This window comes from Danio rerio, chromosome 12 (assembly GCF_052040795.2).
Source record: "Danio rerio strain M-AB ecotype USA chromosome 12, GRCz13ab, whole genome shotgun sequence".
NCBI classification, from domain to species: domain Eukaryota; kingdom Metazoa; phylum Chordata; class Actinopteri; order Cypriniformes; family Danionidae; genus Danio; species Danio rerio.
The window spans coordinates 7,649,586-7,674,212 of NC_141032.1; the positions used below are offsets into that span (position 1 = coordinate 7,649,586).

Genomic DNA, 24,627 nt, shown 5'->3' on the forward strand with positions numbered 1-24,627 from the left:
GTTTTCTTAATTTGCAGCACATTTGAGCTCCGACCTCCACCGTGCAAAACGCATAAGAAATTTCAGTTTTCAGCTGTATCGTGTAAACATCTCTTTAAGATCAAAACAAACAATATACAATATTGCAGACTGAGCTAAATGGTTATTATCTTATGCACAGGAAATCTAAATAGAGCAAAAAAGCATGACTCAGATGCTCAGACATCTGCACCGATTCATTTTAACACTCTGAAGCGATGCCAAGGTACACTCTCGCTCCTTGTTCATCATTGGTGTTGTTCATCAGCTCTTTATGTCAAATATCAAGAGTCCATTCGCTCTCCTTTATATAAGCTAATAAGGCTCATTATACTTTGTGCCTTATTCACAAAAGTCGGCAGTATTTACCTGCTGTAATTAACATTACACTACCATTGCTAGTTTGACGACTTTACAACTGAGCAATCAGATGTGACACAAAAGATTTTAGATTTGCAGTTTGCTAATTCTGCTCAATGCTATTTTGGTGGATGTGTTTTTATTGTTACCTGTTCTGTAGGATTTCCAAATGAACATGAAAAAGGCTCTAAAAGCACACAGACAATATGTGCATGATGCAATTCATAGTGAATTTCTCCTTGAAACTATTAAGAGAAGTGGAAAATCCATCAAGATTTTCTTTTTTACGCTAATGAGTGGATTTGTATGGATTGTTTACCCTCTAGCCATGCTAGTTTTCACTCTGTGTGTGCCCCTTTTTCAGTATGCACGCTGCCCCGGGTGACATTATTAGAATGTGTTGGATTAGCTTTCATTGCTATGCTAATGACACAGTTGTTTTAACAAAGCCTGATGAGGTATCTAAACTCAAAGCTAACTGAACGTTTTACAGATGTTAAAGGTTGTAAAAGTGTAATTCGCTCAGTTGTGTCACTTTAAATGCTAAGGTAACATTGTTTGAGATGTGTTTGTTATGACAACTTGACATAAATAAATACATCACAAGTTGTTTTTGTCTTGATATCTTGACATGACCAAGACAACATAAATTTTTATAAATCTGTCATAAACATTGTAGGAATTGTTATTTAACTACAGCGGTTTGTTCTGAATCACAGCCAAAGTACTAAACAAAATGTACATTTCAGCAGAAAAAAACATTTATAGGCTGGTGACGCAATGAAGTTACTGGATCTATGTGCTATAACACGTAACTGGGAATCATGAACGTACCATTCAAAAGGCAACTCTTGTAAACACTTGAATCTTATTATTGTCTTATTCAGATTAAAGTAAATCTTAGCCACAAGCCCCAAACCCAGAAAAAAAGATGTTCCCTGATTTTGATGACAGCCTTTCCACAGGTTAGTAGTAAGCTAATGTAATTTTAATAGCATAATGCCAATCTTACATTCATGCTAACAAACAAACGATCAAAAGAAATATTTTAATGCAATTCAAATATATAAAATATTAAGTGATGTTGACTTTGAACTTATCATAAATATATATTCATATTGTTCATTTATAATGATTAAAATATATATTTTTGTCAAATAATTTTAAAAGTATCGATTTAGCAGTTATTGGCGAGGCAGTGGCGCAGTAGGTAGTGCTGTCGCCTCACAGTAAGAAGATCGCTGGGTGGCTGGTTCGAACCTCGGCTCAGTTGGTGTTTCTGTGTGGAGTTTGCATGTTCTCCCTGCCTTCGTGTGGGTTTCCTCAGGGTGCTCTGGTTTCCCCCACAGTCCAAAGACATGCAGTACAGGTGAATTGGGTAGGCTAAATTGTCCGTAGTGTATGAGTGTGTGTGTGTGTGTGAATGTTTCCCAGAGATGGGTTGCGGCTGGAAGGGCATCCGCTCTGTAAAAACTTGCTGGATAAGTTGGCGGTTCGTTCCGCTGTGGCGACCTCTGATTAATAAAGGGACTAAGCCGACAAGAAAATGAATGAATGAATGATTTAGCAGTTATCGAAATAACCCCAAACAATACCCAACCCTAATGCAAATTACCATAATTAATTAATTTTTTATTTTTATTTTAATTAATAAAAAAAATGTAAAAAATAGGCATACCTTAGTGGAAAGGTTCAAACTCCACCTCCGAGTCGCTGTCCTGGGTATGTTGCTACATGTTAAGGGATTCATTTTGGGGAACAAAATAGCTTAAGAGGCGTGCACCCATCCGAATTTTAACATACTCTGAGGTGTGCACAAGCCTCACAGACAGTAGGCAAAAGATGCAGCTAGATCAATAATTATAGAAGCCCTAAGATTACAATGAAATTCCTTTTAAATGCCATAAAATTCTGAAATTATCTTAGAGGGTTTTTACATTATAGATCGTACAGAGGTCGAAATTATCGGACAAATACGATAATTATTGTATGTCTGGCAATACTGACAATTCATCACACTGGGCTTCGCTCTACCTCAAGAAACGCTGAAAGCCTCCATCATTCAGGTATAGTTTCTGGAGGAGTTGATAAACTCAGAGCTTGGTGCACCTCTAAAAGGATCTAGTGGACATGGCGCCGAACAAACCTATGCTGTGTTTCAGCCTACCTAAAGCACAGTTACTATCTCAATAAAATCCATGTTAGTCATTTAGCAACGAAGCTAGAGTCTCCAGGCAGACAGAAGCCCTGCCAATGACATAACTCCACATTGTGAAGTGAATTTGCCGCGCGTGAATGAAGCAAGTAAACTCAAAATGTTTACGCGTCTATTTAAAACAGCGTTATTTATTCACACCTGCCATGTCTGGTGTGAACACAGCATTACCACGCAATATTTAACATTGTAATCATTTAAAATTTTTGATTGATAAAAAAAAAATAATAATTTTTTGTTTTTTGAAAAAAGCTCAAATTTGAGCTTTTTTTTATTAATTTATTTATTTATTTATTGTCAATTTAATACATCTAATTGTTCACTCTCAAATCACATATTCATAAAATTACTTTTCCAGATCAAATCTCTAGTAAAATATGCTAATGAATTGATTAGGACAAGTGTACAGTATTTATAGTGCGTGCAGGCTAAACCTCAGATGTGTTTTGTATGTGTATGCGCAGAAGATAAAGATCAGTGTGAAATAGAAGTGTGAATCCTCTCAGAGCGGTGGCCTGGCAGGCTGGCACTCTGAGTGGCATCTCTGTGTGTGTCCACCGAGACGCAGTGTTGAAATGAGCTCTGGTGCTCGGGGTCTGGCATCATCTCACTCCTCCACCTCTCTCCAGTAGCCTCAAACCCACAAAACCCACCAGAGTCTGCCAGCCAGCACTGCTCTGCCAGACCCCCTCCAACCACTGTTCTGTGGGAAGAAGGAAAGAGACAAATACAGACAACAATTTTAGTTTAAAAATGAATCATAAATGATTGCATTGGCGTGAAGCCATTGTACATAAAATTATGTTGCAATTAGTGTTGTCAGAAAATATCGGTGCTTTTGTTTCAGTTGATAAATAAATAAAAAATACTTCCAGATCAGTATTCCGCTGTACTGATTGCATCAAATGTTTCTATTTACAATGTGTTTTGTAGCATTCTTACGCAATGGGTGACAAAGAAGTTAGTCGGAATCCACTGTGGCCAGTATAATGTGCATCTCAAAATGACTAAAATAACAAGTTATATGATGGGGATGCGGATGCTGTGTAAAATATCTAATTTATAAAACGTCATACTGTAAAAAAAAAATAAAAATGTATATACTCATTTGTAATGTATGTTTTGACTGTTTTGGATTTTTCTTTTAATTTTACTGCTGCCAAAATTGTTTATCCCTCCTGTGAAATTTGAATTCTTATTCACATATTTCTCAAGTGTTGTTTAAAAGAGCAAAGACATTTTTACAGTATTTCCTATTTTTTCCATAATGTTTTCTTCTGGAAAAGGAGTTTTTCTTTCCTTTAGCTTTTTATTAATTAATTGTATGTATGTATATATATATATATATATATATATATATATATATATATATATATATATATATATATATATATATATATATATATATATATATATATATATATATATATATATATATAAACGCTCATTATCACTAGCCCCCTTAAGTTATTTTCTTCTCAATTTGCTACAGAACACTGTTGCATTTAAGCTAAATACTAGCATCTTGAAAAATACAGTGCTCAGCATTATTGAGTACATCCAATTTCGAAAATGAATATTTTGATCCATTGCTCAGTGAATATAGACAATGTATTTTTGTGTGTTTAAACAAAACATATTTATTAAACAGACATATTTATTAAAAGAATATTTTAGTCACCAACCATATTTAGAAATTCAAAGATAATACAGTTACATTCAAGCAAAATATTGCAAAAAAACTATTACAAATACAAATTTCAACTAAATTTTATTTTTTTCTTCTTCCCTTGATTTATACCTCTTTTTTTGAAATTTGTATTTAATATTTTTCTATAACAAATTTGGGTGTTCAAGTTTTTGGACCGTTATCATAAGTTATTTTGTTAGATGAGCTCCAGATTGGCTTCAGTACTAACTAATCTGATGTACTGTATATGCACAAATATAATATTGTATAGTTACCTATTAAAATATGAATGTAAATCATAGATTTGTGAGGGGTGTACTTATATATGCTGAGAACTGTAACTAGTAAAATATTATGTACTGTCATCATGGCAAAAACAAAAGGAATTAGTTATTAAACACTGTTTATTAAAAATATTTAAAAACAAAATCATCTCAGGTCAACCTCTCTAAATTATTTGAAAAATTATTAAAATATCACAAAGTTTGCCAATAATTTTGCATATACACTACCTGACAAAAGTCTTGTCGTCAATCCCAGTTGTAGGAGCAACAAATAATAACTTGACTTCCAGTTGATCATTTGGAAAAGGGTCAGAAGGTAGATTTTTCTGATGAATCAACTGTTGAACTGCATCCAAATCATCACAAATACTGTAGGAGACCTATTGGAAACCGCATGGACACAAGATTCTCACAGAAATCAGTCAAGTTTGGTGAAGGAAAAATCATGGTTTGGGGGTTACATTCAGTATGGAGGCGTGCAAGAGATCTGCTCTTGGATGGCAACATCAACAATCACGTCATGATTTTTTCCATGTATGATGCGATTCTGGATTAATATCTATGTTATTCCTGGAACATCATTTTTGTTTGAAAAGGTAACACAAACCTATTCCCTACCCCTAAACCCTACCATAACTGTAAATTATTCCTCAAATCAGAGGGGAATAATAGTGAATAACAGGATAACAATCATGCAGAAGTGCATAAACCTAACCGTAAGCCTAAACTTAACATAAATGGTAAACGTATACCTTAATTCTGATTGGCTGATTGGAATGTTGTTCCAGGATCAACATAGATTGTAATCCAGGAGCATGCCCTACTTGGTGAAATCAGGTTGGCAAAGAGATCAAGATATTTCAGCTGCACATTACATTATAAACCACAGGACATAAGATTACAAACCAAAATTCTGCAGCAGTATAGCGCCCCTTCTCTTAGAAGGTCAAGGTGCTCCAGGATTGGCCAGCTTAGTCACTAGAATGAACATTGAGCATGTCTGGGGTAAGTTGAAGAGGAGGCATTGAAGATGAATCCAAAGAATCTTGATGAACTCTGGGAGTCCAGATATTTTAATAAATATATTTGTTAAATGGATAAAAAAAAAAAGTTACTTTAAAAATATTTTACTACTTTTTGTCACTAGTTTCATCTTTATCCATAATTTCTGATTCATTTATAGTCTGGACATCATCTGGAAAGGAAATGACCGCACCACTTTAACAGAATACCCCTGATATAGAACAGTCTGCAAGGAACAGTTTTAATATTGTAGCTGTTTTCCAGAGGGTTCGCTGAAGCATAATGATCACACGAGGAGTGTAGAAGAAAACAAGCTATGTCAGAGCTCTGCCAGTAAATTAAAGCAACAGTGATGACTCTAAAATCAGATGTTGTGAAAGGGCGTCAGTGGTATACAGGAATCATAAATCAGGAACATCACCCGGCAACATAACAACCCTTCATTTTTCACGAGTCCTCCCCTCATTTGAACAATTTCACAGCCATAATTACAAAATACATTTGTGATTTGTATGCATTGGATCGAGTCTTTGGAATGCCATTAGGAGTGAGCTTTTAACCTGACGCTGAACCCTGATTCGTAATTAAAACTGTGATTAATGCTACTTATTATCAGGTCACTTTCGGCTCAATATGCCTGTGACAGCAGTACCGCTTTCAGAGAGAGAGAGCGTTGTGCAGATGTTCAGTCGAGTGCTAAAGTGACCACTTCCTTAGTGCCGGATGATTTTTCTTTTTCCCTCCATTTATGTTCACTACAGGGATTTCAAAAAAATTGGAAGGTTTGAGCTAAATCAATGGAAGCTGCCTTTTCCAAAATGCATTATAAAATAAATCATAGAAATCACAGATGCTTTTGGCTTAAAGCGGTAGTTCTCAACCTTTTTAACTCCAAGGCCCCCTGTTGTCCGCAATGATATTTGAAGGCCTGGCGTTCCAGAAGTTTTAAGAGCTAAATGTTCTTCAAGGTTCCCACATTTTTTAAAGGAATGGGCTTACGTGACTGCATCTGCTAGTGATTTTTCCTAATAATTCTAAAGAAACAGCCAGTAAATGAAGAGAAAAAATATTGTGGAGATTAATTAAAATGCAATCAAAGCCAATTTTTTGTTACTGAATGCTAAAAATTGACAAATTAAAAATGATGTCGAATATTGACGTCAAATGATGTTGATATTTGGTTGTTTTTAAGTTGTGTTGGAATGTGATCAAAATGCAACGTCGACCCAGCATCTTAAGCCAACATTCATTCATTCATTTTCTTGTCGGCTTAGTCCCTTTATTAATCCGGGGTCGCCACAGCGGAATGAACCACCAACTTATCCAGCAAGTTTTTACGCAGCGGACACCCTTCCAGCCGCAACCCATCTCTATGAAACATCCACACACACTCATACACTACAGACAATTGAGCCTATCCAATTCACCTGTACTGCATGTCTTTGGACTGTGGGGGAAACCGGAGCACCCGGAGGAAACCCACGCAAAGGCAGGGAGAACATGCAAACTCCCCACAGAAACGCCATCTGAGCCGAGGTTCGAACCAGCGACCTTCTTGCTGTGAGGCGACAGCACTACCTACTGCGCCACTGCCTCGCCCCTAAGCCAACATATGTCCAAAACTGACATTTATTCGTCAGATATGGCCACCAAAATCCATTGTCTGATAGACATCATAGTGGTAACGTCAACACAACATCAGGTTGTAACATCATTACAAGTTGATACTTGGTAGTTTTAGATTGCGTTAAAAAGTGACCAAAATGCATGACAAGCCAACATTTTAAGCAGCGTCATATTGACATCAAATACTGACATTTATTTGTCACATATGGTGACCAAAATCCAACATTTGATAGACGTCAGAGTGGAAACATCCACACATCAAGCTGTAACGTCAATAAACATAGATATTTGTTTGCTTTTAGGTTGCGTTGGAAAGTGATTAAAATACAACGTCTGTACGACGTTGGACACTGATGTTGGTCTGAAATTGGATTCTGACGTCAACCTGATTTTCATTTCCACCCAAAATGCAACAACCCATGACGTTGAGGTACTGTACAACGTCAATCTGACGTCATATTGACATCTTGTGTCTGGTGGGTAGGTTAATTTTACAGCTCCCCTAACAGGTGAGTTTTAACATTTTTAAATCCATTCAAATGATCAAGCATGTTTAGCTGATCTTTTAGCCAAGTTCCTTGATTAATATGCCAAAAATAAGAGCCTTTCACACCATGTCGTTCTAGAAAATAGCACTTTTTAGTTTTTCATCAGTCCTGTACGATTTAACTAGAAGAGTCAAACTTTAAATTAGAAAGTATTAAACTTTGGTCGTTTTTGAGTGAGATGCTAATGGAATAATCATTCAATTATTTATGCTAAGCTAAGCTAAGTTAAAGTTGCTCCTGCCAGGTCCCAACATCGAAAAATTCGAAATATTTTCAAAGAAAGTGAAGTTTTCCTTTAAAAAATATATTAAAATATAGTAGTATATAGAAAATAAGTAGTCTGAATATAGTGTTTTTAATAGTCCATAAACATTTTTTTTTTGACTTGACATGTATAAGAGATGTTGAAAGTGTATAAAAATCAATTAAAAAAAACATGATTAGTCACAAATTAGTCACAAAACATTCCTACACAAATGATTTAAGGAGGTTAACTACAGAATTGTCAAAGTTTAAACAGGAAAATTATTGAAAGTCTTCCTCTTGAAACTCTAGATCATAGGTCTCAAACTGGATCCCTGGAGGGCCACAGCTCTGCAGTTTTGCTCCAACCTTAATCAAACACAGCTGATGCAACCAATCAAGGTGTTAATGACTCTTTTGAACACCTCGGGTATTTGGATCAGCTGTGTTTGATAGGGTTGGAGCAAAACTTTTGAGTTTGAGACCCATGATCTAGATGCTAATAGTCTAATCCGATTTAACGATCTATGCTAAGCTAAGCTAAAAATGCTCCCAAGATTCAGAGATTGGCTGAATGGATTGAAAAAAGGTTAACCTCAACTGTTTAACTTTAGAAGTTTGCCTATTTTCAAAAAAGTGGCAGTTTTCTTTTAAGAAAATGAGCTTTAGTAGTCCAAATATATTGCTATTAATAGTCTATAAACAAAAAAATTAGACTTTACATGCATAAAAAAAATGCTGAAAGCGAATACTCACTGTTGCGTTTACTTACAAAAAAATACACAAATTAGTCACAAAACATTTCTACACTGATTTGAGGAGGTTTCTTGGACTTATCCAGCAGTGTGGTTGTATGCAATGCTTCCAGTTCTATATGTAATCCAGGCTTTAAAAACTAAATAAATAAATAAAAACAGAACAATTGGTTTTTATTTTGAATGTTTCCATATGAATCTAGTCGAATCTAATCCTTGTGCTTTTGCTTTGATGTGGTTCCACGACAGAATAAACAGAATGTGTTTGATGTTCAACCAAGTTCAATCTGTTTTCACCACTGAATGTTTTATTATCATCCAATCCCTCTTAAACACTTAACGTACAGCACAATCTACATGCTCAGATGATGGTCTGGAGTTTTGTAACCTATCGAGTCAAATACACTCTTGACATTATGAAGGGCAGACTCTGGTGTATCACTTGAATGGCATTTTTTTTTCTAGTAAAGATGAGACTAATAATTCATGGCATTTAATTAAAACATGGAAAGAGATAATCTTATATTCCACAGATCTTTGTGACACGATGAAAAGAATCAAGGTATATTAATCCACACATCATTCCTGAAATGTATATCTGATGCATACAAAATAATATACGATGACCATTAGTCAGCCAACACAGTCATAATCCATACTAACAATCTTTCTTCCTCTCTTTGTTTACTCTTGGGAGATTTGTAGAAATATTCCCTTAAGTTAATTCTGACCAATCAAAAAACAGCTTTTGAAATATGTTCAATGCTGGCTGCTAGCTCTCTGCAACTCTCACATGGTTGTCCACTGAAGCCAAGCAGGGCTGCGCCTGGATGGGAGACCACAAAGAAATGCTAGGTAGCTGTTGAAAGTGGTGTTAGTAAGACCAGCAGGTGGCGCTCAACCTGTGTGGGTCCCAACGCCCCAGTATATTAATGGGAGACTCTATTCTGCTCATTAAGCTATGTCTTATGGATGAGACTTATGGATAACCAACCCCATATCATAATTGGCTTCATCACTCTGTCTCCTCTCCACCAATCAGCTGGTTTGTGATGTGCGGCAATATGGCTGGCGTTGTGTTATGCAGGTGAATGCTGCACACTCGTGGTGGATGAAGAGATTCCATTTAAAAATGTGTTAAGCACTTTGAGTGTCCAGAAAATTGCCATGTAAATGTAAGGAATTATTATTATTAATGACCTATTTGTTTAATAACTCATGGGGATGATGTCCCATAACTACATTTTGTTCTACAAAATGTGGACTACATTACAAAACTGGACAAAAGCCATCAGGGCAGTGGGAAAGGAAAAATTAAAAACGCTTAAAGCTGCTAATATGCATAATTTGATGCCCTTGGTCTGAACCCAACGAAATGAACCACAGGTGTGAACACACACTAAAACCCCATGAGTGAATGCGAGTAAAGGGATGCAACTGCACTGCTAACAATGTTTTTCTTACTTGGAGTTTTTGTTTTGTTCCTAATCTAAATATTAAAAAAAAAGAAAATTAAAGTGAGTTTTTCCCTAAAACGAGCTAAATACTCTGCAAATGGGGTAAGAAAAAAAATTCTTGTCTCGAAACAACAACAAGATTATTTTGCTTACCCCTTTGGCAGATAATTTTACTTATTTAAAGGAAAAACTCAATTGATCTTGACTTATTTCTGAACACAAGAAAAAATTTGTTTGCTTGCCTAGAAAAAGCTTTTTGATTCAAGTCTTTTTAGATGTTTGGACTAGAAACAAGACAAAAATTAGCATTTTGTTTTTGCAGTGTGGAACTGATAGGTCATGTGATATTTATAATATGGTAAATGTAGTACATCCAAAATATCATACTACTAATATTCATATTATACAGAAAATATATTTTCTAACAGACGTTATGCAATTGCAAATACAAATATAGCACCTACTTGCACGGTATATGCTATTTTGAATGAGTTGACAACTCAAACCTGCACAACCTGACAAAAGTCTTGTCGTTGATCCCACTTCTAAGTACAACAAATAATAACTTGACTTCTAGTTGATCATTTGTAAAAGTGGCAGAAGGTCGATTTCGCTTATGAATCATCTGTTGAACTGCATCCCAATCATCACAAATACTGCAGAAGACCTACTAGAACCCAAATGGACCCAAGACTCTCACAGAAATCAGTCAAGTTTGGTGAAGGAACCATCATGGTGTGGGGTTATATTCAGTATCAGAGAGATCTGCAGAGTGGATGGCAACATCAACAGCCTGAGGTGTCAAGACATTTGTGCTGCCCATAACATAACAGGAGACCACAGGAGAAGGCAAATTCTTCAGCAGGATAGCGCTCCTTCTCATACTTCAGCCTCCACATCAAAGCTCCTGATAGCAAAGCTTATATAAGCCTCTTTTGATACCAACTGATCAACTAGAAGTCAAGTTATTATTTATTGTCCCTAAAACTTAAATGGGGACAAGACTTTTGTCAGGTAGTGTAGAGTGCATAAAAATGCTGAGTTCCACACAATCGACTCGTGTTGGGACAACACGAAACAATTAAGTTAATGTATTAGTTTTTCCAAATTTCAGTGGGTTGAACATAAAACAATTAGGTTTTCCCGCCAAAAAGTCAAGAATTAAGTTGTTTTAGCTAATTTTAAATAAGTTGTTTCAACAAACAGCTAACATATTTTTTTTGAGTATTACTTGATTATAGCTTTTTTAATTGTACTTAGGATCAAACTATGTTCATTTATGATAATTATCATCATAAACAAGACATTTCTTTTTTGGCCACAAAGCTTATTTTCTGTTATAAAGAGTTTTTTTTTTATTTTTTATGGAGGAGTGTTGCTAACAAGGCTGGCCAACAACTATATGTCATCATTGCAACATATTCTGAAATAATCGTCAACGTGCGAGCTCAGTGTTGCGTTTTTATCAGATTGAGAAAGCATTTCATCAGCTGTTTGTGTGTGTCTGCGTGCTTTTAATCAATGCTAATATATTATTCCAATTATTTCTTTACATTTACTTATCAGATGCTCCTTTTGCCAGTCATATTTCATGCCCACGAAAAGCAAAAAATGAAAAGAAGCATAGAAGTCAAAAAAACAACAACAGTGAGATACATTTTTCATTCTTTCCCCAAGACATAGCTACTTTGTCAAAGAGAATATCTTCATTTTTCACTGAGGTCAGTGGAAGATTCTTCTCCAACCTGTAGTTTTCAGCAGTCTCTCGGGAGCTGAGATGCAACCTCCTATCGTTTGCGATCAGTTTTTACCACCTATGGCTCTCCAGGCGTTATAGGTTATTTTAGCCCTTGTGTGAGAAGGACGAGCACTTGTTAGAGCCAAATGCTGAGGGGTATGCCAGGCACGAGATGGCTAACAGTCTGCCATGCCTGGGGCTATATGACATGATGCTCATTTATTTAAAACATTCAGCTGTTCTGATATGATCCCACTCGACAGGAACGCCAGAGAGCAGAGAAACACATGAGGACAAGCTGGAGTTTTACCCTTTATTAGGTTGCCTGTGGTATATGGTATAGGCCTAGAGCAACTGACTTTAAACTTCTCAATAAATGCCTTAATAATACAATTAAGCAATATGGTGCAAGACGACGCCATGCTATGCTGTGAACAGAATCATGGCTGAATGGTGTTGTTGGGCAAGACTTGAAACACGAGTTTAAAACTGCAATATTTACAGCTATGACTATATTTACAATAAGTATATGCATATGACTCAATGTATACTAGTTTACAGTACTCAAGTGGATAGTCTTCATCAAACAATATGAGTATTAGTAACTTAAACATTTAGGGCTGTATTTTAACGATCTAGGTGCAAAGTCTAAAGTGCATGGTGCAAAAGCAATAAGGGCGTGTCTGAGGGTGCTTTCACACCTACACTTTTTTTTCGGAACCTGTCTCGTTTGCCCAGTTAGTGCGGTTCGTTTGGCTATTGTGAACAGGGCAATTGCGCTCTGCTCCGCGCCAAAGTAATCGCTCCGAGATCGCTTGAATGAGGTGGTCTCGGCTCGATTGAAACGAACCCTGGAGCGGTTTGATTGCAGTGAGAAAGCGATCTGATCCGAGCGCGGTTATATCACTGTGTTTTATGGATATGTAATAGGCATACGGCTATATGAAGAGAGAATTATGAGTATGGCAGGAAGTTTTGCGAGTCTCCGGATGCCCACAAATGAGTGATGATCTCCCGGTAATCTCGCGTCTCCCTCTCGGTCCTCAAATAGGCATCGTCGCACACCCTTCTCACCCCTCCCCATCTCTCCTCAGACACGTCGCGCGCGCGCACCCTGTCAATCACCACCAAAACACCACCTGTCCTGACAGCTTAGCGGGACGCTGCAAAATAAACCCTGACACTCTGACCAATGTGAGGAGAGTTTACTCGCACGTGACTTGTTTTAGCTCTTTTGGTCCGATTAGAAACTTTGCAGTGTGAGAGCGAACCGCTGCACGAGCAAAGAGCAACAATGTAACATTTGTAATCTCTGTTTCTGAACAACTGAATCGATTCACAGGTGTGAAAGCACCCTGAATCCACTTATGCTATTTTATACATAGAAAAATAAGCTTTGCACCCTGGCACATGGTCTAACATGGTTGTGCTTATTCTCTTAATGAGTTATGGCTGTGTCGCCTCTTAACTCTTAATGAGTTATGTATGGCTTATTGTCGCACGAAACCTATAGACCGGGGATGGGGGATAGGGGGGCACTTCAGATCATTTTGGAAGGGCACTTTCCATCCAACACGAAAAAGGGCATGGGCACTGCACAGGTTGAGTCCTATGTGTGCACATGCCTGAAACCAATCAGGGTCTCGTCTCCCATTGCCTTTAAGAGTCAGTTGCGTGGCACTATGGTGCATTTATGTACATGACAGACTTTGTAAGTGTAAAAACTGACCGGTTTACTAGTGACAAAAAACAGATAAACAGACCATCTGCACAAAAATAAAGAACGAGCCTCTCCCATTCGGCCTCTTCACTTTCTCTTTACTGTTACTCTTTACTTTCATGGATAAGGAAACGGTGTTGTACGCACTCCACTGAAGACATCTATTAGCCTATCTATTATTTAATTTAGCTGGTTAAGAGATGAATACGTCTCCAAAACAGACAGGTGGACAAATCTAAACTTGTTTTTGTTAAAACAAATATAAATATGATGATAAATAATACTGCTAATAATAATAATAACAACAACATTTACAAATGCAAATTGTCATAAATAAACTGAAAAAGCCCCCCCAAGATGAGGCATAGAGGCAGTGGTTTTTATATTTATGTAGAATTTTTGTAACATTTTAATCCTTTAATTTTTTCATACTGTATGTAAAGATATTTTGCTGTTTATCCTGTGTATATTAGGCAATGTATGTGTTTGGACTTGCATGGGTGCATAACTAACGCGCTCTGCGGTGGACTTTAGACCTGCTTTTATTTGGTCAATGGTGCATCCTATTTTAGTTCTTCAAAATAGCAATGCGCTAAGGATGCACCTTATCACACTTTCTTTTTAGACCGGTATACCCATGAGTCCACAATTTGGCACAAATGGATTTGCAATTTTAACAACAGGGTGAGAAAAACTTGAAAATCAAGAGTTGTGCTGGGCTGAGAATAGCAAAAAATTGTGCCTAACACATCTTGCGCCTTATTGCGCAGGGTGTATGATTTAAGTTCAGTTCAGGAAAGAGAATGAATTAAGTCCAAACAACTATATAGCTACTAAAAGGGTTTGAGGAAACCAACTGCAGTAGATGGTTTAAGTTGACAGAAATCAAATTAATAAAATCAGTCATTTTAAGTAGTTTGCTGCAATCTGTTAAGGCATTCATTCATTAATTTTCTTTTCAGCTTAGTCCCTTAATTAATCAGGGGTCCCCGCAACGGAATGAACCACCAACTTATCCAGCACATGTTTAATGCAGTGGATGCCTTTCCAGCTGCAACCCAACACTGGAAAACACTCATACACTCAATCACATACAACACGGCCAATTGAGCTTATTCAATTCACCTGTACTGCATGTCTTTGTACTGTGGGGAAAACCGGAGCACCCGGAGAAAACCCACACAAACATGGGAAGAACATGCAAACTCCACACAGAAATACCAACTGACCCAGCTGGGGCTCAAACCAGCAACCTTCTTGCTGTGAGACGATAGTGCTACCCACTGTGCCACCTCATATATATATATATATATATATATATATATATATATATATATATATATATATATATATATATGTATGTATGTATATATATATATATATATATATATATATATATATATATATACACATACATGTATATATGTGAATATATATATATATATATATATATATATATATATATATATATATATATATATATATATATATTCAAAAATGTTAGGGCCCTACACCTGGAATTGCATAGGGCACCCAAATCACCAAGTCCGCCCCTGGGTGCAATCTGTTTAGGCAATAGAAATGCAAAGTGCCTTACATAAACAAGAATAAGAATATGTATATATAACAACAAAGAATAAAACTGATTAAAATCCGATAAAAACAGATTAAAATGGTAAAACGTAGTAATGTTTTCTGTCGGACGTCTTTATTTGAATTTGCCTAATGTTGGAGCACATCTGATCATTCCTGAAAATTCTAACATCAGTATAGGGGCACAGTATAGCTGAAGGCGGATTCATCCTGCTTTAACTGAACTCCTGACTGAATTTCTAGCCTATACTTGATTCTAATGATGATCTGAATCATCTGTTAGGTTTGCATTCAGTGAGCATATCTGTAATGTATTGAGGTCCTAGCCCATTTAGTGTTTTATAGACAAGTAAGTGTAACTGGGAGCCAGTGTAAAGACCTGAGGACAGGTGTGATGTGCTCTGATTTTCTGGTTCTGGTCAGAATCCTGGCAGAAGCATTCTGGATGAGCTGCAACTGTCTGACTGTCTGTTTGGCAAGGCCGGTGAGGAGGTTGTACAGTAATCCACCCTGCTGCTGATAAAAGCATGAACAAGTTCCTCTGGACACAAATTCTTGCGATGTTTTTGAGATGGTAGTATGCTGATTTAGTTACTGCTTTGACTTGACTACTGAAAGTTAGATCAGAAATGATTTTACTTAAACGATTTGAGTTAACTTATCATGTTTTACAGTGTATGTTCAAAATACACAAAATATTGTTTTCAGTATGTGGCAAAAAAAAAAAAAAAAAGCGCAGCAACAATGAATCACCAGGATTTATTTTAAGAATTTGTAAGCCAAATCACATGAAAAGGAAAATTGAAAATTTTGATAGCCGACTGTCAAGAAACAGAATGAGCAGAGCTATACTTCAGGACACGCAGGCTTCCCAAAATAAGCAATCAGTCATAGAGTGTTGTCAAGGGCAACAGGCATTACTTTATCACCGCAGTTGACCAACCAGAATAAATCTGAACAAGAGTCTGATGTGTCTGAAACCACACAAACCAAACAGCTAGAACTCAAAGTGCTGCAGGACTGTGTTAGCTCTCTTTATGCAAATACAGTGTTGGCTGTAAAAGCCGTTGATTCCATAAGTATAAGGTTCAGATCTGTTAACTGCGCCATTTACGCTTTTTATTGTAACATGCTTGACTGCACGACTGCTTTTTAATGTAACTGTGCAAAATAACCACCCCTTGTGGTGCACTTGCTAAGTGAATATTATCAGAGCTAAAAGCCAGCACTGGCAAGAGGAGTCGTTTCCTGAAGAGCGAACAAGCGTGGATATGATCGCACATAATGTTAGCATGCATAATATCAGCTCACGCGTTCACTCGGGGTAGCAATTTACAAAAGCTGTAATTTAGTTTTTATTCACGTTACAAGTTTTGATGTATTTTCAACAACTGAACCGATTTAGGTACAGGATATTGCAGTTATTTTGCAGCAGCATACCCTGAATACTATATGATAGGCTACTATCAGCCCATGCTGAATCAAGCTTGTTTGAAGACTTATTTAATTGCTCTTTTTCTTCTTCTTTCTTTTTTTTCTGCTTGTCAGCCATCCGTAACTGTTTGGTCATTGCCTGTCTGACGATTCTCTCTTATAAACTGCATGTGGATCCCCATCTCTGTTGTCCAACATCCCCATTACAGCTCCACTACAGTAACTGTGAGCTTGTTCAAGTGTTTCCAGGTCCAACATGCTCATATATGGCAATGTGTTATATTGACGTCAACACAAAACGGCCAGCCATTTGAATCCAAGATGATACATTTAAGTGAAGTTTCACAAACTAATTTCGAGAGGAGCACGTGATATGATTGACTGCAGCTGGCCACCCATCTACATTTATTAGTTAGCCAATCAGATTAATCCTAATTCACTATAAGAAGCCTAGCTAGATCTACTTCCTTATCTTCGTTTTCCGAAGAAACCCCCCATCCACCCCTTCTTCTCCTTTCCTCTTTTACCCAAGGGGAGCTCTCGAGAACCACCTGATCTCATAGAATCAATACTTTTAAACATGTTGCACTTTCAGATTTAAACCTCAGCTGGATGTTTTCATTTCCTTGGAGTTTTCAAAAAAACACAATAGGAGTTCTCTAACCCATGGTAATCCACTAATTATCCCTTACATATATATAATTTATGTTTGTGCGTGTGTGTTTTGCAGACAGGTGAATATCTAGCAAATATAAACACCTAAAATTATGGATTTCATTATTATAATTTTGTTTTTGGTGCCTCTTAATTGAAATAAATAGCCACAAAATGTTACTGTTATGTAGTGTATGCATAAAATATATAAGTCTAGGCACATTTTAACCTTTTTTAGCATTGCTGTTTTTATGTAATGATTCATGACTTCCAATTAGGTCAGTTGCGCACCTAAATAGTTTTAATTTTCATGGTCACACTGACACAGAGTAATTTTCAGCCAGAAATGCAAGATATAACTAAGAATGGAAAACTTTACTCAAACAATTACTTTTGCTGCTTGTTCAAACTTATGTAAAATGAGTTGAAACAACACAATTCTCATGTTTGTTTTTTTTTGAGGGGACAACTTAATTGTTTTATGTTCAATCCACTTCAATTTGTAAAAATGACAAAGATGAATTAATCGATTTGTGTTTGGCACAACTCGAAGGAATTGTGTGGAGCCCATTTTCTTTTTACAGTGCTTGTTCCTTCACCACAAAATAATCACTATCAGAATGCCATTACTCCACGGTATGAATTTTTTTCCATAGACATACCAATAAGAAACAAATCACGGTCCACATATGACTCATATTATTACTATTTTGGGCCAACAAAACAGCCATAATTTAGTTCTGGGACCCATTGAATTTTGCTGCCATGCCTTTAAGTCTTCCATCCAGGCAAATGCTTGTACTCATTTCATTTTTTCATTAACTTGTTATTTCTTAATCACATCCTGGGCAACACTTTGGCCCACAGCTAATGTTTTTGCAGGGCTCGAGCTCTGGCCTGGATGTAAAAATCTTTCAAAGCTCTCGAATTAACTTTGCATTGCCAAATGTATGGCAGCGCTCCATGAGACCAAAGGGAAGTCCTGATGTCTGCAGACTCCAGCAGCCTGTCCAGATGAAGAGGTCTTAGCTGAGCTGTGAAAAACTGTTCCAGGAGGCCTAATTATAGACAGAAATTTAAGTTATTCATTGAAAACCCTGTAGCTCATCTGTGGTAAAATCATTGTTTATCATCACATTCAGTACTGAGATACAAAGACCAATGGGGTTTGGTTTTCAGTGACGTCAAACTTGAAATCAAAGACAAAATTCACCTGCTGAATATTGCTCAGTTTATTGTAATTTTTCAAATATTTCCTGAATTATGTCTAACAGAGCAAGGAAACTTTCACAGTATTTTCTAAAATATTTTTTTCTTTGGAGAAAGTCTTATTTGTTTTATTTTGGATAGAATAAAAGCAGTTTTTATTGTTTAAAAGCCATTATAAGGTCAATATTATTCACCCAAGGCTCATTCTGAAAACGTACCCCTATATACGAGTTGTCTTTGCGAATCCACCAGAGGTCGCTGTGTACGCTTTTTCAGATCTCAATTTTCTCTTGTGAGTGCCATTCGTGCCTTTTGTTCTCACATAAATCCACCAGAGGCCGCTGTCGACTGCCTGATGACTGACTGAGTGATTGACTAACCCACACTACTCCTCCTTTCCTAAACACAACCGATAGTGTTTTCAAAAGCACCGATTGACTCGTCCACCCACTTTCCCAACCCACTACTATCTGCAGTTAAACATATAAACAAACTTTAGATCATTTCCCTTTCCATTTTGGCAAAATTACTATTATTATCTCTCTTTTTTTTTTTAAACATTGACTGCATTATGTAACTCAGGCTCGGATTATATGTCACAGCACATTTCAGATGCGGAAAAAAAGTACTTTATATTCCAGAAAATGTGTTAGTCATATTTGTCTAGCTGAGTCATGTTCTTGAAATCCTGAAAGACTCCCCGTTTTTAAAGAGAAATTCTGCCACTTTCATTGGGAGGATATTGGAAAGATGACAGACAAAAATAGGCAGATGGTTTGAGAAATGACAAAACCCGATTTGAACTCGACTCACCCACATAGGCAGCATTGTGCTATGTGTCAGAATCATATTATCAGGCTTTTGAATTTAAACCTATTACTGCCAGTGTGGGCTTTGCTTCTTATGCCCGAAAGCAGAAGGGTTACACCATGCAGAGAGCACTGCCCACATCAATGAGACCTGACAGTCACCAAATTATCTTCCCATAAAGTGTCCCAAGGGTAAGACGGGTCTACCGCAGGCCTCCGCTTTCACTTGCAGCATCATAAGAGCTCCTTTTCAGCTACATCGACGGATCAACATGTTCCCACTCTATTCTGAAGCATGTGCTTGGCATTAAAAATGCTACTTATCAGGTTATAAATTGCAGTGTTATGAATCTACTGACCTTATTCTGTATGAAGCCACTGGAATCTTTTTGGCTTAAGACTTCCTGTCTCATTAATTTCAAGATGTTAAAAACAGCTCGTTATGCTGCTTGATGTAGCAAACTGATATTTCCATATTATATTATTATACTTATTATGTAAAGCTATGAACACACATGTCTGTAGAACAAGTGGTTTAACCTTTTTCTGTCATTTATTATTCCTAGTCATTTCTCCCAAAGGCCACAAAACAAGCGCACTTCCGTATAGGTCACTAAGGCCCCGTTTACACTATCAGGTCTTGATGCCCAATTCCGATTTGTTGCTTATATCTGATTTTTTTGTTTGTCCGTTTACACATTCTTCTAATTGCGACCCATATACTATTCATGTGTTTACACTTGCTATACAATTTACAATGTTGCGCATGCATAAAGACACACTCTCCCAGTTCAAAACAAGATTAAAGACCTATCTGTTTAGTAAATCATACACGCAATGCATCACCTAGCGGGTTCCACACAGAGTTCTGCATCTTGCTTATATACACTATGAACAGCAGCTACGCTAATTATTCTCTTTATTCTCTATTTTCACCTGGGGATACTCATCCCGAGGTCCTCAGATTATGCGGAGTCCAAGACCATTTATATGGATCCAAGACCAGCAACGAGATGATCCCAAGGATTCCATATCCGGGACTAGGCCATATCCTGAGCTGCTGCTGCGCTGATGGTCGTGGGGAGTGGAGAACATGTGTCTGATTCCAGCGACGCTCCAGGGACAGACGAGTCTTCGCTGAGGCCATCTTCCAGCCTCCACCACGGCGACTAAAGCTCTGCACAAGACTTTTGGCCAGCGGAGAAATTAAAATGGTCGTGCGCAACTGAGTCTGGTTCTGTCAAGGTTTTTTTTCTTCACTCCCATCAGGTGAAGTTTTTTTTCCCTCTCCGCTGTCGCCACTGGCTCGCATGGTTCAGGATTGGTAGAGCTACGCATCGATGAATTTGCTCTTCAGTGTTTGAACTCTCAGTAATGATTAAATCACACTGAACTGAGCTAAACTGAACTGAACTGAACTTAAACACTAATACCTGAACCACACTGTTCCAGTTACTATGACCATTTATGGGAAGCTGCTTTGACACAATCTACATTGTAAAAGCGCTATACAAATAAAGCTGAATTGAATTGAATTGAATAAAGGCGGGTTCTAGCATCTGTGCCACAATAGCCATGATGGAAGAAATTGTCTTGTTTTTAGGTCTGCGAAATATGCAAAGTGTAGTATAAGCAGTGAATGGTTCAGTCCAAATTTTCCCCCACGAAGTTTATGTAATGGTATGGCCCTGATGTGTGTGTGTGTGTGTGTGTGTGTGTGTGTAGTTGAAGATGTAGCATTTTCCTGTGCGCGCACTGGTGTTGGAGAGAATATAGTTATTCTTCTGTATGTGTAGCCTGCAGTGCGTGAGTGCGTGTGACAAAAAGCAAAAGTTACAACACGAAGTTCGCCCAAATTTTAAATGATTTTGAGGCGGAGGAGGTGGAAAAGGGCCGCCATCGCAGCTTGCGCTTATGGTTTATATGCTGTATGATGTCCTCCACCATTCAGAGGAATTTGTGGGTACGAGAGAGGTCTCAGGTCTGGTGGGAGCAAATTGTGGCGACTGACCACTTTCCTCCATGTTTCCTTTGTTGTTGTTGTTTACCGCATCGGTGTCTCCACACAGCTCTTCATTCTATGTCATTAAACCAGGGAGAAGCACCACATTGTCGCAAGTTTAGTGATGTACAGAACGGAATGCCTCAATAAATCCGATCTGCCTGTTTACATGACAGACAGATTGTCACATGTCCGATTTATATCGGATTTATTTCCACATATGAAGGAGGCCTGAAACCGACCTCTGAATATCCAAATGCATGTGTGTTTTTTTTTTTTTTTTTTTTGTGTTTACATGGTCATCGAACAGCTCAGATAACTGTCACATATGAGCAAAAAATCAGAATAAGGGTCACATTTAACTGGCAGTGTAAACGGGGCCTATTGCTAATTTTTTTTAGAAAGTCTTTCTTTGCCATTATCCCAACAGGCACAGGACATCAACATTACATCAGATTGACCTTGTACCCCAACGTCGTGGAAATGCATCTTGTTTGGAAATGAAAATTGGGTTGACATCACAACCCAATGTCAGGCCGACGTCGATGTACCCTTTCTCACATAGAGACCTTTCCAGCAAATTAACGGCTTTTTGAAAATACCGGTAAATTAGTTTAGCAATTTTGTAAAGTTATAACATTACCTGTGATTTCCTGGAATGCTGCTTTGTATGAACGGAGAAGGAAAATGTATGGAAAGAGCGCGTTCACAGTTAGAACATGCTGACGTGAGACGTCTACTCCAGCCAATCAGAACATTCAGACACATTCAACCTTTTAGTCATTCAATTTAAGTTTACTTGCGTAGCGCTTTTCACAATAGTTATTGCTTCAAAGCAGCTTTACAAAAAGTGCACATTATCGCATTACAATCAAATTTGAAAAAGTTAAAGCTATTAGTTACCATAACTTTATTAGTTAATAATAACTAGGCCCACACAGAATCTGCATGATTTATGCAGATTTTTAGCCCATCATTGAGTCTATTTATTTACTTTATATTTACATTATTTGATGATTTCATATATTAAGTTTTTAGTTATAATACTCATTCTGCATAAATCTGCAGATTAAAAAAAAAAAAAAGTCTCAGCAGAAAAAGCAAAAAATGCCCGCAGATTCTGTTTGGACCTACGAATAACTGTAATAGTAATTAATATCTTTTAGCAGCTTTTTAACAAAGTTAGTTAGTTAGTGATATTAGGATTACCAGATTTAATAAATTTAACAAACTGTAAAGCTGGATATACACTGTGATTTTAGGTCCAATTCTGAGCTGAATTCTCTCTTCGGGCCTAATTTCAGCTTTGTTATTTGTCATGTTGTGTTTGTGCAGTGTACAGGGGAAACAAAGAGGCCACTAAACTCTCCCTATTGGCAATTGCATGATTTTCTGACATGTTAAAAAAAATGGTTTAAAAAATTGAAAACTATTTTTGTTCCACGCGAAACAAGACTTTCTCCAGAAGAAAAAAAAAATACTATAGGAAAAAATTGCTTGCTCTGTTAAACATCATTTGGGAAATATGAAAAATATGAAATAAAGAAAAATAAAGAAATAAAAAAATAAAAAATAAAAAAATTTCACAGGAGGGCTAATAATTTTGACTTTATCTGTTTAAATATACACACCTAAATAAGATTCAACATCAGTTTGCTCTCTGTTTTGCAAAACAACTACTATTTACTCTCTTTTTTTAACGTTCACTGCATTATGCAACTTGAATGCTTGAATTATACGTCACAGCACATTTCAAATGGGGAAAAATACTTCATACAGTGCTTATCCAGTTAATTATCCAGTTACTCATCCAGTTTACAGTCTTCATTAATCATGATTGATTATCTTATCCTACTTATTTTGTTCATACATGAGATGTGTTCATATTGTCAACATGTTAAAGTAAATTTCCCTGCTCTGTTAAACATTACTTGGGAAACATTATAAAAAGACAGGAGGGTTAAATACTTTGCTTTCAACTGTACATGACTATTTTGAGTGTGTGCACATTTATTCCTCTGTATCACATTTGTAAAATGATACATCAAATTGCTGGTTTCTGTGTAATATTTCATAAATAAGTCCCTGCACATGCAAACATTATATTGCTATATCATATTTAGGTCTAAAATGTCTACACACTGTAAAAAAAAATACTGGGTTTCACACAATACCTTCATGTTGTGTTCTCCCAACACAAATCTATTAACTTAACCCCATTGTTTTAACAAATGTAAGTGAAGTGAACATTAAACAATGAAGTTGTCCTCCTTAAAACCCAAGAAATGTGTTGTTTCAGTTTATTTCAATTGAATAATTTAAAAAAGCAGCAATATATATATACATATATATATATATATATATATATATATATATATATATATATATATATATATATATATATATATATATATATACACATACATACATATATGCAGTTGAAGTCAGAATTATTAGCCCCCTTCGAATTTTTTTCTTCTTTTTTAAATATTTTCCAAATGATGTTTAACAGAGCAAGGAAATTTTCACTGTATGTCTGATAATATTTTTTTCTTCTGGAGAAAGTCTTATTTGTTTAATTTCGGCTAGAATAAAAGCAGTTTTTAATTTTTTAAACACCATTTTAGAGACAAAATTATTAGCCTCTTTAAGCTAAATTTTTTATCCATAATCTACAGAATAAACCATCATTATACAATAACTTCCCAAATTACCCTAATCTACCTAGTTAACCTAATTACCCTAGTTAAACCTTTAAAAGTCACTTTAAGCTGTATCGAAGTGTCTTGAAAAATATCTAGTAAAATATTATTTACTGTCATCAAGACAAAGATAAAATAAATCAGTTATTAGAAATGAGTTAATAAAACTTTTATATATTTTATATATTTATATATATATATATATATATATATATATATATATATATATATATATATATATATATATATATATATATATATATATTTTTTTTTTTTTTTTTTTTTTTTTTACTTAAGATGAACCTGTAAAATATTTTCCTGTAATATTGATAGACTGAACATGTTAGGAAATGTTTTTAAAATAGTCCAATGGCGACACCGCTGAATGATGTTTCAGACAGCGACCACACTTCATCAGTAGCATGTCTCACACTCAGATGTGGCAGTTTTTTTTTTTTACCTCAATACCTTAATCAAATCATGTCTCTGCTCCAATTTGAGTTTATGCAGTCTTTCATTTGCTTATCCATAGCACCTATCATAAACC

General features: G+C 36.3%; 1 protein-coding gene across 1 annotated transcript in view; it reads right to left on the minus strand.

Moving 5' to 3' along the window:
* Positions 1-24,627, minus strand: part of si:dkey-187i8.2 — a 108,031-nt gene that overhangs the window by 3,306 nt on the left and 80,098 nt on the right. The window contains exons 9-10 of the mRNA XM_087275877.1: positions 4,796-4,947; positions 2,057-3,296 (exon numbers count right to left, since the gene is read on the minus strand). The gene's annotated coding sequence lies outside the window, so the exon portion shown is untranslated. The remainder of the gene's footprint in view (positions 1-2,056; positions 3,297-4,795; positions 4,948-24,627) is intronic.